The following is a 15,776-nucleotide window of genomic DNA, read 5'->3' on the forward strand; positions in this document are numbered from 1 at the left end:
AACAAGAAGGTGAACTCAGTTATGCTACACGACCACATTAAGACTTGAATCATAAAGTTTTTTATTAAGTATATTTTTGGGTACAAGTCGAAAATAAATTTCATGTATTGAATACATCCCCCCCCCCCCCCAATTACAAATAATACCATCGAAATGCCGGTTGCTTACACGATTTGGCGATACTCTCTCTCTGGCATCTGTATGTGTTGGCGAAAATTATCACAAGTAAAAGCGCAATATGGTCTAAGTCGCTGATGCTTCCGAAACTCTACAGCAACAATTAAACCTCAGAGAGAGAGAGAGAGAGAGAGAGAGAGAGAGAGGGGGCTGTTAATTTTATTTCTCATCTTACAGTGTCCTTATTTCTGTACGTTATAGTTAGTTGGTCCAGAATAAGGATTGCAAGGTTTCCTTCCCGGAAACTGTGTATTTTGAATTTTTCTTCCCGTAAGATAGGGAACCAACCACATAATACACTCCATTTATAGACACAATATACTGACTTCTCGTGGTAATAATTACCTCGGTGTTAATATACAGGGTGTCCCAAAAGTCACTATCTATTAGGCTAAATAAGGCGAATTAAAAAAAAAAATGTTTTAATGGAAATATTATACGTATATTTGGGTCTGGAAAGAAAAAATAATAATTAATAAATTATGAAAAATTGTAGAACAATGTAAATACTTATATTTTGTAGAAAAATATGCGTGTGATCATGTCATTTGGGCACTTTTATGAAATTCATCTTATTTAGCCAAATAGATAGCGACTTTTGGGATACCCTGTATAACAAGTTAATCAATGTGCACAGTGTGTTACATTTCAGGCGCGTTAGCAAATAGTAATAATTAGTGATTTTTAATGAAAAAATAAATAAATAAAAATAACGAACAAAAAGCAACCACTTTTATGCGCGAAATTAGAACATTTCGTTTCTCTGAATCCACTATATTGCTCATTCATTCTTATTGCTGTTATTGCTTGTTACTGTGCGCTAATAGCAATTAGCACGGCAACAAGCATAATATTCAATGCTACAACTAAAATGTAAGGGATACGAATGTGAGATGTGATATGCATGAAAGAAAGAAATAGTAATTTGCTATATTTCTGTTGATCCGATTTGAATGAACTTTTAAATGGCCCGACAAATCTTACTAAAAGAACCAAATATGAAATTTCATGAAAATGCATTACTGGGAATTGAGTTAATACACCGGAAGAACGGGCGGATAGACGGATGGACATGGTGAAGACAATAGTATATCTATGCATATATGCTAACGCACCTAAAAAACAACAATCCTTATATACATTTCATTACATGAGCGAGGAACTGTCATTCTGGTCATTGTTGATTGATTGTTTCCTTTTGCTTGACCTGAGATTGCAGTCGGTATTGAAAAAGATCTTGAATAGTGTACACAGCGATTTAAACATAAGTTTTTTTTTCTTTGTTAGCGCATCGGCTTCTGTGTCCATAATGCACTGCCCAACGTTTCTGCATTTTACTCTGATCCAAGCCCGAGGCGGGATTCGAACCCGCGACCTTTAGGTTACCAGGCAGGTACTTTACCCATTTGGGTAGCCCGGTTGGCTTAAACATCACTATATTTCAAACTAGACATTGGGATGTTCAAGATTCATGTGTGATGGACGTCTTTCTGCGAGAACTATCTTTCGATTGTGTAAAGAGTGAAGGCATTGTTGGCAACAGCTGACAATCCATCATGACGAGACTTCTGACAGTTGCTGCTTCGTCTTTGTGGTCATGATTTTTTTCATCTCTGACTAGAGTGCAGTGTTACAGACGAGACGTGCTTCATAAGGGTTGGAATTTTCTGCGCCTGATCTCTATGCCTGCGCACAGAAAAACAAACACACGATACATGTCGCAAAAAAAAAAAAAAAAAAAAAAAAAGTGGCAGCTGTTCTCAGTCAGTATTTAGATTGGACTTCTAGCTAATCTGGCTAACTAATCTAATCGTATGTAATGCATGTCCATCTTGCAGTTGGAACATACTTGTTCTTCCGGAAGCACTATCCGAGTTTATGAAAATGTTCCATTGAACACGTAAAAATATGTCAATAATACGTGTCATAGCACATCTCAAAACTCAGTGCACAAATTATGCATTTTATGATCTATAACAGGTTGGATTATTTAGAATTTGTGCCAAGGCAACGAAGACCATGCTAAATCAGTTTTTTATTTAAATAAGTTGAGTGTATTCTTTGGTCAGCATGCATGTTTCGCATTATAGTGAGTAGCACAAAGGATAACGTCGCTGGTCTGTCACGTGTGTGAGATTCCCCGTTTCGATTTCGTTGCCGACCGAATTTGAGAAACACTTCACGTCTTCAGGGAGCGAAATTGGGGATTGCGCAGTTTTCCTCCCTGAAGCTGGATTTCTCATTCCACAAAGCAGGCAGCCAAGCAGAGAATATATGTAATTGTCATGGTGTACTTTCGCTTCAAAACCTTAGTTGCCTCGGCATAAGTTCTAAATAACATTACCTGATCTGTTTTATGGGATGAAAAACCCGAGTTTTTGGAACAAAACCATGCAATCCTCGAAATGGAAGAGTGACCCTTATTTATGAAGTATTTTCTACTCTGGTTGTCCCTCCAAAAGGAATGCACACATTAACAATCAACCTCTATTTTTTTTACTTAATTCTTTTTTATCATGTGTTACATGATAAATATTATGGGCATCATGCACGCCACCAACATCCCTTGCCCTCGTTGGTATAATCACCGTCCTCCCCACACCGGGTAGAAAAGACGTGAATTCACATCCCCTCAATGACGAGAGGAATTTTTATGGGTCTTTTTCACAACGTGGCTGAGTTAGTCTGTCTCAGTTGAGGGTAGCATGGCTTTTTTCTCCTGGGAACTTGAGTTTATCGTCCAGCAGACAGCAGATTGACTACAGAACACGTAATTTACAGACATATTATATACGGCGCAATATGGCTTAAGTTGCTGATGTGCCTACGACAACAACAGCCAACATCCATTGCATAGGAAGGAAGCAAAGGAAGTAAGCAGGCTCTTAGCCATAATTATGAGGGTATCTTTGGACTCAGGGGGCATCCCCACGGACTGGCGATGTGCAAATATATTCCCAGTTCACAAAGGGTGATCGAAAGGTGACAGGAGTAATCACAGACCTGTTAATTTAACTTCTGTTCAGAGGCAAATAATGGAGTTACTGGTTAAAGAAGCATTGAGGATCACCTAGATAAGACTGCAGTAATAATTCAGACACAGCATGCCTTTGTTAAGGGAAAGTCTTGTCTGACAAATTTAATTGGATACTATGATATGGTTACAAAGGAACTGGATGCAAAAACTAATTTTGATATTATATACTTGGATTTCAGGAAAGCTTTTGATACTGCTGTACAAGGCAGACTACTGTACAAATTGGAGCAGTATGGTATTAAGAGCAAGTTGCTACAATGGATAAAAGGGTGGTTGAATGGGAGAAGACAGAGAATGGTAATCAATAGGCGCTGCTCTTCGTGGACAGATGTTATTAGTAAAGTCCCGCAGGGTTCAGTGTTGGGTCTATTGTCGTGTTGTATATTTATCAATGATATTGATGAAGGTGTATCAGGCTTAATGTCGAAGTTTGCGTATGATACAAAGGTTGGCAGGGTTGCTAATGACATTAATGGCAGTGTGCTACTGCAACAGGATCTAGAAAAGTTGGGCAGATGGGCTAAGAAGTGGAAATTGAATTTAATCTTGTAAAATGCAAAGTGCAGTACTGTATATGGGTAGAAGTAACCGCAGAGACACGTACCAACTGTTTGGTACTACACTTAGGGTGGTAGAGAATGAAAAAGACCTGGAAGTAATTGTGCAGTCAGACATGAAGTTTTCTGAGCAGTGCTGATAGGCTGACAGAGCAGGTCATAGGGTATTGTAATGATATACAGGAATTTTGCTAGTAGGGAAAAGAAGGTGATTGTCCCTTTGTATAAGACAACGCTCAGGCGGACCCATTTTAGGAAGGATGTAGAGTTGCTTGAGCGAGTACAGAGAAGGGCAACAAGATTTCTGAGGGGAACGAAAGGGTCCTCTTACCAAGAAAGGACAAACATTTTAACAAAAACAGCAACCCTGTCTATCCCACGGAAAAAACCGAGGAAGCGGACAGTTCCCTGGTGGTGCCCCGAACTGACTATACTCAGAAGTAGGGTACACCAGGCGAGGAGACATTTTCAAAGAGCCAGAACATCTTGGCCACAAAATGAGGTGGATGCACTGAGAGATTCTTATAGAACTCTCAGGAATCAGTATACAGCCCTCATAAGAGACAAGAAAAAGGAATGCTGGAGGCTCTTAGTGGGAACTACTGGAAACAATATACGGTGAGTTGTCTTGGGGAGTTGTTTACAGAATAGTGACCAGCAAGCTGCCGAGGAGATGTCTTAGAAACTACTGTCAAACCAGATGGAACCCCAACCCTATGTTGGATGGATTCTGTAAATAACATCCTAGACAGTATCATTCAGACTGAAACTGGGAATCATTCCCCCACCAATCTAGACATTATAAAAGAAAACACTGAATATGACAATGCCAATATTGAACCTCTGTTCACTATACAAGACTTAGAAATAGCACTATCTAAAACAAAAAACAATAAATGCCCAGGTTTTGACCTCTTAGAGGTTGAGATTATCAAAAAATTAGCGGAAATAGCACCAGATAAATTAATAGCACTATATAATATCTGTATGACAGAAGGTATATTCCCAAAAATATGGAAACAAGCTCTATTAAGATTAATTCTCAAAAACCCTCAAAAACTCCCTACTGATCCCAAATCATATAGACCAATAGCCCTATTCCCTGTACTAGGGAAAATATATGAAAGATTAATATATAGCAGATTAGCTCAATATTACACAGAAGCAGGTTTGCATTCCAATAATCAGTACGGTTTTAAGCAGGGCAATTCTACGGAGGATGCCATGCACCACCTACTGACAACAGTTAAAAACACAGAGGAGAAATATATGCTGGCAATCTCCATTGACTTTGCTGGGGCATTTGACTCACTCAGGTGGCCTAGTGTCCTTAGGAGACTTCGCCAGGCAAATGCCCCACAAAACCTCTATAAGGTAATAAACCTTACAGACAGAAGTAAGCTACCTTACAGACAGAAGTGTCTCAGTACGCACAAGGTTCCAGGAATTGACACGCCCTGTGAATAAAGGCTGCCCGAAGGATTCAATCCTTGGCCCTTTATTTTGGAACGTTGTTCTGGACGAATTTCTAGCCTTGGATTTGGGCCCCGTGGAAAGCCTGGCCTTTGCAGATGACATGATTTTCCTTGTAAAAGGTAACTCACGAATGGTTGTAGAGCAAAGATCAAATGCCGCGCTCTTGCAGCTGCAGGAGTGGGCGCAAATGCACATGCTCAAAATATCGCCTGAAAAAACCAAACAAATACTTCTAAAAGGCAATTTGGACATAAGAAGACGCCCACAAATCAAAATTAACACAACCACTATAAAAATGGTAACAGAACTAAAATATCTTGGAGTGGTGTTTGATTCAAAATTAACTTTTTACTCCCATTTGATCTACTTGGCGAAGAAAGTGAGAAATTATGCAGGTATGCTTGCCAGGATCAGTCGAGCAGACTGGGGACTCAAAAGAAAGACACTGGCAATCATATACCGTGCAATGTTCCTACCTGTTATCACCTATGGAGCCGGTGCGTGGTTCATCCGCTCGGCCATAGTTCCGGCCAGCAACTGCACTACAGTTGCTGGCCGGAACTCTCCCACTTTACCTGGAAGTAGCCAAAAGAGGCTTATATTATAGATTTAAAAAGGGCATACCCACAGAATTTCTGGGGATAGCCCTTGATACAACCAACACCTTCAATGATGAAAGAAAAAGAATAGCCACAAAGCTCCATGAGCTATGGCAAACAAAGTGGGAGCAGGAAACCAGAGGGCTGGTTACCAAACGGTTTCTGCCACGGGTGTCAATGGTTAGCTCAAAGCCACCTAAGTGGTATGCCTCTGGACTTTTTACAACATTTATATTGACAGACATTCTATATGAATGTATAATATATGACATCCCCAGAACAGAGCTAATAGCACAGATTGGTCCCCTTCCCAGGGGAGAAGAACATCTGTTCATCATAGAAGAGCAAAATTATAAAGCTTTTACATCTTTCACACAGAAAGTATTCGAAATGCGCAGAGCAATCCAAAGAATGGCAATTCAGCCCCCCAGCAATTAAATAATAATCAATAGTAAAATTGCGCAAGTTTCCCACCACGCCCAGACGATGACTTAAAAACTGTTAGGATAGCAGTATTCTGCGCCCTGACAGAAACCTGACATAACAAAACTCCCCAGGACTACCTTGCCATGTGTAGGAACCTGGGGCCCCACACCAAATAAGTAACGATGTAGGGGAGGAAGATGTACAGGCATCCAGGGAAGCAGATTAACTGAAAAATATCAGTAAGCTACATAGCAAGGGGATGCAATGTAGAATGAAAGAAGAATGAGAATGAAACACAGAATGAATAGGCTGGGCACTGAGTGAACTGGGAATTATGGTAAAAGGGAATAAATGGCAGTTTTGGTGAAAGAAAGAGTGACCTAGCATGAGGGAAAGGGTGACCTAGCATGAGGGAAAGGGTGACCTAGCATGAGGGAAAGGGTGACCTAGCATGAGAGAAAGAGTGGAAGAGCAAATGGAATTGGCCGAAAGAATACAGAGTTAAAAATAACTTACATTACTTTATATATACTGTACTAACAAACATTTACTAACCACGTAAACACTATCACTGCATTCTTCCCTGGCCTGCAAAAAAAAAAAAAAAAAAAACTCGCGGCTAGGCCTGCACCACAACTGAAGAATAACAGTAAGTTGAGGTGCCCAGAGAATGCAGTGCAGATAGTAAGAGTCGAATAAATGAGATGAGAGCTAGAAGAATGAATCGAAGTGTAAGCGTGTGAGAAAAAGAACACAAACCATAAATGCTACAGTTAAGTACACACTAACCCTAGTTTTAATTAGTATTTAAATTTACACTACACATCATTGCATCCCCTCCTGGTGTGTGAGAAAAAGATGAATGAGTTGAATGAAAAAAAAAAAAAAAAAATATATATATATATTAAAAAAAAAGAAAAAAAAAGAATAATAATAATAAAAAAAAAAGAATGCAAGTAGAGTGAGAATGCAGATTATGAATGAAGTAAATGTGTCTCTCCCACCCCCTCGCCTGGTGGGTTCCCCACTGCCAGCTAACATATCCCACCCCCGGAACCGGATGGGCAGCTTGACCTTCATACTGGATTCGACACTGCTTGGACATGACACCGACGAAGACATTCTGCGACTTTACTGCCAACACGCCATTGGCGATCTGAACTGGGTACTTTAACCTTTTAAAACCCCATCCCCAGGCAGGGGAGGGAGGAGACGGATCTCTGGTGGGGTTCGTCTCCACTGACTTCTTTAGGGATGCCTACTCTATCGTCCCTATTCATCTGTTTTCCCCCCAGTCTTCAGTCTCTCCCCCTCTCACTAAATCGACCGAGTACACCCTTAACAATACCGCCAAATTCTAATCAACGTCTAAATTCTACCAGTTTCATGTAAATCTCTAAGACAACTAACACTATTAGCTTTTATCTAGCGTACAGCCTCATATGTCTAAATTTAATAACATCAAAATTTTGCCCGACCTATTTAGGCCTTTAACACATCTATTTAGCGTTCAACCCCAATCAGCGATTTCCTAATAGCAATCCCATTAAGCATTAATGTCAAACGCATAATTTTTTTTTTTAGGTCCTAGCCACTGAAATCCCAGGAAACTAGGTGGTAGGACCTGCCAGAGCAATTTGTTGTCATACTGGATACACCCGGCTAGCCTCCACGTGGCAAGGTATGGGCAACGTCGGGCCCCACTAGGGGCCTGGCAGCCAATAAGCCGGACAAACAATGGGCACAACATATCACACTGCACAGACACGGCCCACATACTTTCAAGTCTCTGGCTTGATAGTGTCCTCGATGCAGCCAAACACACGCGGAGATGGGAGAAATCCCAGGTGCCGCCTGACACGAACATACCTTATACCTTACCAAGAAAGGAGGCGCCTCCGTAGCCAGGTTGGCAGTAGCAGCAGTGCCTAGCACACGCTTCTTGATTAGACCGGGATTCGAGCCCGTGCCTACCAAATACGGAAGATGGGGAAAGGTCAGGGAATGACCACCGCATATCCCCGGAGCAATATGGCCTTAGTTGCTAATGCTCCTAAAAAAACCAAAACAACAACAACAAACATTCCACACTGCAAAGAGAGATTGTAATTTATCTGCATAGCAATTCTAATTTACTGTATCATTTTAATTACCAAGAAAGGCTTAATTTCTGCAAATTGCAGCGTATGGAGACTAGACACTTGCTAGGTGATCTGATTGAGGTAGGTGTATAAGGCCTTGAATCGGTTGAGCAGACTCAATTCTGATGAGATTTTGCTTCTTGCTCAGATTACAACCTGAAGTATTCCATTGAGGGAAGACAGTTGTAGAATAGATGTGCGGAACTTTGACTTTAGCCAGAGGGTAGGTGATTGTTGCAACAAATTTCCATCTGTTGTTGTGGAGGTTGACAGCTTAAATAAATTCAAGGCTGAACTAGAGAAACTTTTTGGAGTGGATGAATGGGTGAAACAGGAAAGGTTTTTTTGCTGATGCTATATAAGCTTGCTTTCTTACATATGTTTCTACTAATGCTAATGTATTTCTCGATACAGTTTTCAAACAGATTCGGATACTAGCATGCTCCCAGGAGGCAGCTGCAGGTTAGCTTACAGTAAAGTTGATACTTGATATTTTAAGGAGTCCTTATGTGCTGTAATGTAAATTAAGCTAAGCTATACGTACGATCTAGTAAAGTTGATGCTAATTACGACTGGAGGGAGTCGGTAGTTGCAGTAGTGGCATTTGGGTTGAACACCGGACACCACATGTTAAGCAGTTGAGTTTACCTTTGCTGTTTTTACAACATATGGTGTACAATAGGCATGTCAAACTGGCGGCCCTCTGATGTTTGTTGTGCGGCTTACCTTGTGTTATCAACTTTCATAAGTTAACACGGTTCAACCTATATGAAAATAATGATAAACAGCGATACTGTCTTCGCGGTAGCGCAGTGGTATCGTCACCGTCTTCCCGACACGCGGTAGAAAAGGCCCGGGTTCGAATACCGTCGATGACGCAAGGAACTGAAATGGGCTTTTTTCACTTCATGGATAAGTTAGTCAATTCACAAATACGGATTTATATATTGAATTATGGGTAACCGTAATATTTCAATTTGAAATAGTGATACTTAAAGGGTATACATTTTAAATAAGATCCATTATTTTTACGAACCGTCATAAATTTTGGTCATGAGATTGTGTATTTTTGCACAAGGGGAAATACGTGAAGATATTTAATATTCGTTGGGAGGTCAAAAGGTTCTATTCAAAATGTATCAATAAATTATAAAATAGGTTATTTTAATAGCTTAATATTTTATAAAACATCATCAAAAACAGTTGATGTCAGTGTCTTATGCAGTTTCTGAAATTCAATTTTTTTTATGTTGGTAAGTGGAAGAAGAATGAATATCTAGCAAATCGAGCATCGTTCAGCAATCAAATTTTTTAACAAAGAGGGAGAAATGCTAAAGAAATTTATCAAAGAATGACTATAGTGTTTGGGAAGTATCAGACTGTTATGCTACTGTTGTAAGATGGTCGTCAGAGTTTATAGGGGGAAGCGAGTCAGTTGAGGATGATCCAAGGTCTAGTCGACCATTAATGTAATCAATTCGAAAACAATTGAAGAAACTGGTCTAGATTTCTTCCAGAAAAATTACAGAGCTAGAAGCAGCTCTCGAATTTTTTTGAAGGTTAAAAAACTCTTTGCAAATTAAATACAGTAAGTGTATTGAACTTTGAGATGAATGCATTGAAAAATAATAATAATAAATACAAGCATAGAATTTTGTACTTATGGGTTTTATATTTCTTTCTCAAAACTTTCTGACCATCCGCCTATTTCTTTCAATAAAGCAAATGGTGTGCTATGTACACACTAGTGGTGAGGCTCTCGAGCACCCTGAGAATTGTTTGTGCTGCTATCCCCCCCCACCCCCCAAAGTGCTTGTGAGGCTCACGAGCTGTTCTGAGTTTGACACTCCTGCTGTACAGTGTTCTTAAAACTGAAAACTAAACTTCAAGATGTTATTTATTAAGTTGGTTTTGAATCCAAAATGTTATTTCAGTGTACGTGCCATACAAGTTTTTTGATCTTTCGAATATTTTCAATATTTCCCCATAATTAATTAGTAGCAACCATGATTTGACGCAAAGGTTCTTCCCACGTCTATAATTTTTGCTGAATTTCTGTGACTTCCTATTCATTTAACACTTTTCAGCAGTAATAATGTGCCTAACATTAAATGGAGGTAATTAACGTTTGGTAATGTATTATAACTTCATATTACATTTTAAATTCGAAATAATCTAATTACATTCTAAGGTTTACTTATCATTTCTCAGAACACCCTGCCCATAAGAATATCATAATAGCATCATACATCGTGTTCATTTTCATTATTAACTTTGTAACTTATGAATAGTTAAGCTATTGGATACGAGCTTTTTCGTGAAAAAAAAATCAACCCTCTCACAAATTTCTTAATTCATTTCATTTCACTAATATAAATGGTATCAGCTGTAATCTCAGTGAAGTTCGTTTTCATTTAACCATAGTCTAATTGCCATTCATTTGTCTAACTGTTTCCTAACTGCCATTCATCCCATTTCATCAAACTACGGTAATTCTTTCATTTTTAAAGGTGAGATTTGTCCACATATGCATCCCGATGGCCCTTGTGGGTAGCAAATTTGGCATAACCACCGCCGACCGGGCTAGCCGAGTGGGTAAAGTACCTGCCCGGCAACCCAAAGGTCGCGGGTTCGATTCCCGCTTCGGGCTTGGATCAAAGTACTGCAAAAACCTTGGGAGGTGCAATATGGCCACAGAAGCCGATGCGCCAACAACTACCAAATCAAAAAAAAAAAAAAAAAAAAAAAAAAAAGCATAACCACCATCCTCCCCACACCGAATGGAAGAGTTTGAATTCCCTCAATGACACGAGGAATTTTTATAAGTGTCTTTCAAAACGTGGCTGAGTTAGTCTGAAACAAGGGTAGCAGAGTTTTTTCTCCCGAAAACTCGGACTGTTCGTCCAGCAGACTGCAAATCGACAACATAACACACGCAATTTACACACATATTATATACAGCGCAATGTAGCCAAGTTGCTGATGCGCCTAAAACCCTACTCTCTCCCAACTCCACAAATTACTCCAAATATTGTGGTCGTAGTGGTGTTTCTTTTTTTTTTTTTTTTGGTTTGGTAGTTGTTGGCGCATCGGCTTCTGTGGCCATAGTGCACCTCCCAAGGTTTTTGCAGTACTTTGATCCAAGCCCGAGGCGGGAATCGAACCCGCGACCTTTGGGTTGCCAGGCAGGCACTTTACCCACCTGGCTAGCCCGGTCGGCTAGTGGTGTTTCTAATATTGTAGCCATAATGTAAGAGGTTGAACGTTTGTGTCTATTAACACATGCATGCAGATTATCAGAGTTACTCTGCAGTCAAATTAATGTCGAGATGATGTTTCTTTTAGAACAGCATTCCATAATATTATTTAGTGAGGCTTGAAATATAGAAAGTGTTTAGAGCTGTTATGATCCCATAATGAATCCATTTTTATGTCATATCAAATAGAAGATATGTGACTGTGGGTTGTAATACAGATAGAGAGAGGAAATGAATAAATATGGGAAAGATCAAGAATCTATCCCTTTGATAATCTGTATCTCATTGGGAATGGTATAGGAACGAACCCTTGACTGTTACCATACGAGAGCAACCTTGCAGGCAACTTTATTAGACCAAGAGGGTTTCTCCATTTTGGAGCAGAAACTTATGGGAGAAAATATGGTATGAGCAGAACGATTCTCGTGAATTTGTAATGCAGGAGAGATTGTAGGTAGCAAGAATAGTCGCCGAAAAATGTATTGATGTAATAAATGTAACATTGAATGTGAAATCTGCTGGTAATGACTACTAAGTGTTACTTCTGTTAGGAACCGAATTATAAAGATCAAAGAACCTGCGCTTGATATTATGTTCTACTAAAATTGTTTGGATAGCTTTGTTTATTTTAGTTTATTCGAGAAAAATTAAGGCCATGAGCCATCAGTACGATTTTATGTCTATAATTTAAATGTTTTCTGTGATAAAAGAAACAAAACCCGAGTTTTTGAGAGAAAAATCAACCAACTACTCCCTGAGACCGACTAACTCAGTCAAAGTGTGAAAAGTAAAGACCATAAAAATTCCCCCTGTCTCGAAGGAAATCGAAGAACAGAATTTGAGGCTAGGTTACTTCCAATGAAACAGGAATCATTGGAAAGGCGTGAAAATGTCGAGTTGTAATATGCAGTATGTAATATTACGCAGTATGTAATATTATGTAATAATATGTAATGCTGTATGTAGTATTATGTAATGCTGTATGCAGTATCATGCAATGCTGTATGTAGTATTATGTAATATTATCTAATGCTGTATGCAGTATCATGCAATGCTGTTTGTAGTATTATGTAATATTATGTAATAATACGTGATGCTATATGTAGTGTTATGTAATATTATGTAATAATATATAATGCTGTATGTAGTATTATGTAACTTGCAATATTATGTAATATGTAGTATTAGGCCTAAGGTAGCCGAGTGGTCAGGAGCGAGAGTGCAGTAGCACGCACTCTTTGAGCGGATCGGGATTCAAACCCGTGACTGCTAAATACGATTAATGTTTGTATTGATAGTTTATTGTAAACTCCACTGAACTGGTGGTTGTGCCGGAGTATAAACAAGAACAAAAAAAAAGGTAATATTTAATATTATCTGTGTTATATTATATAACATCATGTAATATGTAATAACCAGGTCCAACGAAAATAGACGTGGAAGAGCCTTCTTGAAAATACTGTACTAGTGAAATTGACTTCATACTGACAAACAATGAAAACGATATTCACTGGCTGCTCAGTCTTGAACTACTGTATTTAATGTTGGAAGCGACATTCCAACATTTAATATTGGAAGCGACACCAGTTTTACTGAGAGCAAAAAGCAAAATTGATTCCAAGTAAGAACGAAAGAAATTGATCAATTCAACTAAATTGAACAAGATCGACACTAATCAACTATTGAAAAATCGTTAAACTTATTGAACTAGAACTGTCCAATCGTTTTCGTGTGCTGCAAGAGCTTCCTGACAAAAATATTTCAACCGATAATGACAAAGTCATTGAAATTATTGTAGACACTGTCTATGCCCTTACACCTACTGTAAAACAAGAAAAACCAACCAGAATATCAAAAGAAACAATTGCAATTTTGAGAAAGCTACGCGAAATAGAGAAAGGTGCAGTATAAGAAACAAGGTAGAATATGTAGAGATGTGCAAGAAGATAAGAAACCGCATAAAAGAAGAGCGCAAGTTCAATGTTCGTCTCGTCAGAAGACACTAAAAGAAAATCAAGGGCTAAGGAAAGCAAAACGAAAAATAGTTACACACAAGAGACAAATGTTTGCTTTGAAGCTTGAGGATGGCGCAAGAAGAAATACTAAAACGGATGAAAGAATAGAATTTTATTCAAATCTTTATAAGGATAAAGGACAATACCTGGATCGAACACCAGATGCAGAAACTGTACCAGAAATTTTGCTCGAAGAAGTAGATGTTATAAAAATCAATGAAAAATGGTAAAGCAGCAGGACCGATAAAGGCACTGTTGAAACGTTGAAAGCTAGATGCCAGCCGGTATGTGAAGCTCTGGACAAACTATTTTCAAAATGCCTTCTGCTTAACAAAGTACCTGTAGCATGGTAAAATACAGAAGCCATTCTACTGTACAAAAAAGATGACAAGGCAGGTTTAAAAAAACTACCGACTAATAAGCCTATTGCCAGTTGTCTACAAGTTACTTGTAGTAAGAATAGGCACAATACTTGATGCAGCACAACTCAAAGAACAAGCAGGTTTCCGAAGCGACTTTAATACAATGGATCACATCCAAACAGTGCAGTAAGCTATAGAGTGGCACAATGAATACAACTTTCCGTTATGTGTAGCCTTCATCGACTATGAAAAAAGCATTCGACTCAGTCACAAAACAAGCAATAATCAACGCCCTAATCAACCAAGGTGTAGAAATGGTTACACGCAAGCTACAAAACATCAATAGCATACACAACATTCTCCAATCAATATATGAAAAGGCGACTGCATCAATACGGGCCAACAATGATAAAGTTCAGATCAACACAGTAAAATGCGACAGACAAGGAGACACAATCTCTCCGAAACTATTTTCTGCCTGTTTATAAGAAATTTTTTGTAAACTGAATTGGAATAATAAAGGACTCAAGATAAATGAAGATTACCTGAATCACTTAATATTTGCAGATGATGTCATTCTCTTTGCCAATGATCCGGAAGAATTGAAGCAAAACATTGAAGAACTGCAGCATAAAAGCAAGAAGTTCGGTTTAAGGATGAATATCAAGAAAATATAGGCTGTGTTCAACAAATTTGGCAGACAAAAGAAAATCACGGCAGATGGACAAGAACTAGAAGAAGTGGAAAGGTATGTTTACCTTGGATAGGAAATTTCAACAGATGGAAACTTAACGGCGCATAAAATTGGGGTGGTAAATATTTGGGAAGCTTAATATAGTCTTCAAGACAAACTGGCCACTTTATTTCAAACGAAAAGTTTTTAAATAATGTATCCTCCCTGTCTTAACATGTGGTTGGGAAACATGGACATTGATGTCAAAGCTTTACAAAGACTGAAGATCACGCAAAGAAGTATGAAACGCCACATTTTGAACATAACCAAAAGAGACCTAAAAACGTGCGTGGATTCGCCAACAAACCAAGGTCTGTGACATCATTGAAAGAACTAAGCGCTCAAAATAGAAATGAGCAGGTCACATATCAGGAAGAACTAATACCAATATGGACCAAACGAATTTTGGAATGGATACCGCTTGACTCTAAACGCCCAACAAAAAGATCAAAGATGAGGATTGATGAAATTGTGAAATTCGCTGGTGTACAATGGCAACAGAAAACAAAGACCGCAGTTGCGGTCTTGTGCTCACTTGAAACGTGTTGAGGACGTCTTCATCCTGCAAATCGACAATGGGTGAAGAAAATGATGATGAATATGTAATATGCTAAGGTCTAACGAGTCATGCTTCTTTTAAAAAATATATAATCTCTCTCTGTGTTGTAACTAAATATAGGATAAAGGATTATATATTGCATCTTTAGATTATGCAACTAGATTATGTATTGCAACTGTGTGGTAAAGGTGAACCTTATATAAAAATAATTTTTCTGTTTATATTTCGAGACAGTCATATAAAGTTCGACAAGCTCATCGTCATATGTTAATGGATATATGGTGGCACCCGGGCAAACGCCTGTCTCCACCCAATTACCATGCATCAAAAAGAACCAGTACCAATAGGCCAATAATGTAATGTGTGTAAAATAATGTAAAAAGGGGGGGGGGCTCATTTACACCAGGCAATATACACAAGCGTGACTGCCCCTGGTG

At 38.8% G+C, this 15,776-nt stretch overlaps 2 protein-coding genes across 4 annotated transcripts in view; one reads left to right on the forward strand and one right to left on the reverse strand.

Moving 5' to 3' along the window:
• Window positions 1-15,776, reverse strand: part of LOC150081555 (four and a half LIM domains protein 2-like) — a 337,841-nt gene that overhangs the window by 106,934 nt on the left and 215,131 nt on the right. The gene's annotated exons all lie outside the window — the stretch shown is intronic.
• The window catches only part of Eaf6 (chromatin modification-related protein EAF6/MEAF6), a 425,780-nt gene that overhangs the window by 14,565 nt on the left and 395,439 nt on the right, over window positions 1-15,776 (forward strand). The window lies entirely within an intron of this gene.

Source organism: Mastigoproctus giganteus, chromosome 8 (assembly GCF_048544385.1).
Source record: "Mastigoproctus giganteus isolate SK-2022 chromosome 8, ASM4854438v1, whole genome shotgun sequence".
Taxonomy (NCBI): Eukaryota; Metazoa; Arthropoda; class Arachnida; order Uropygi; family Thelyphonidae; genus Mastigoproctus; species Mastigoproctus giganteus.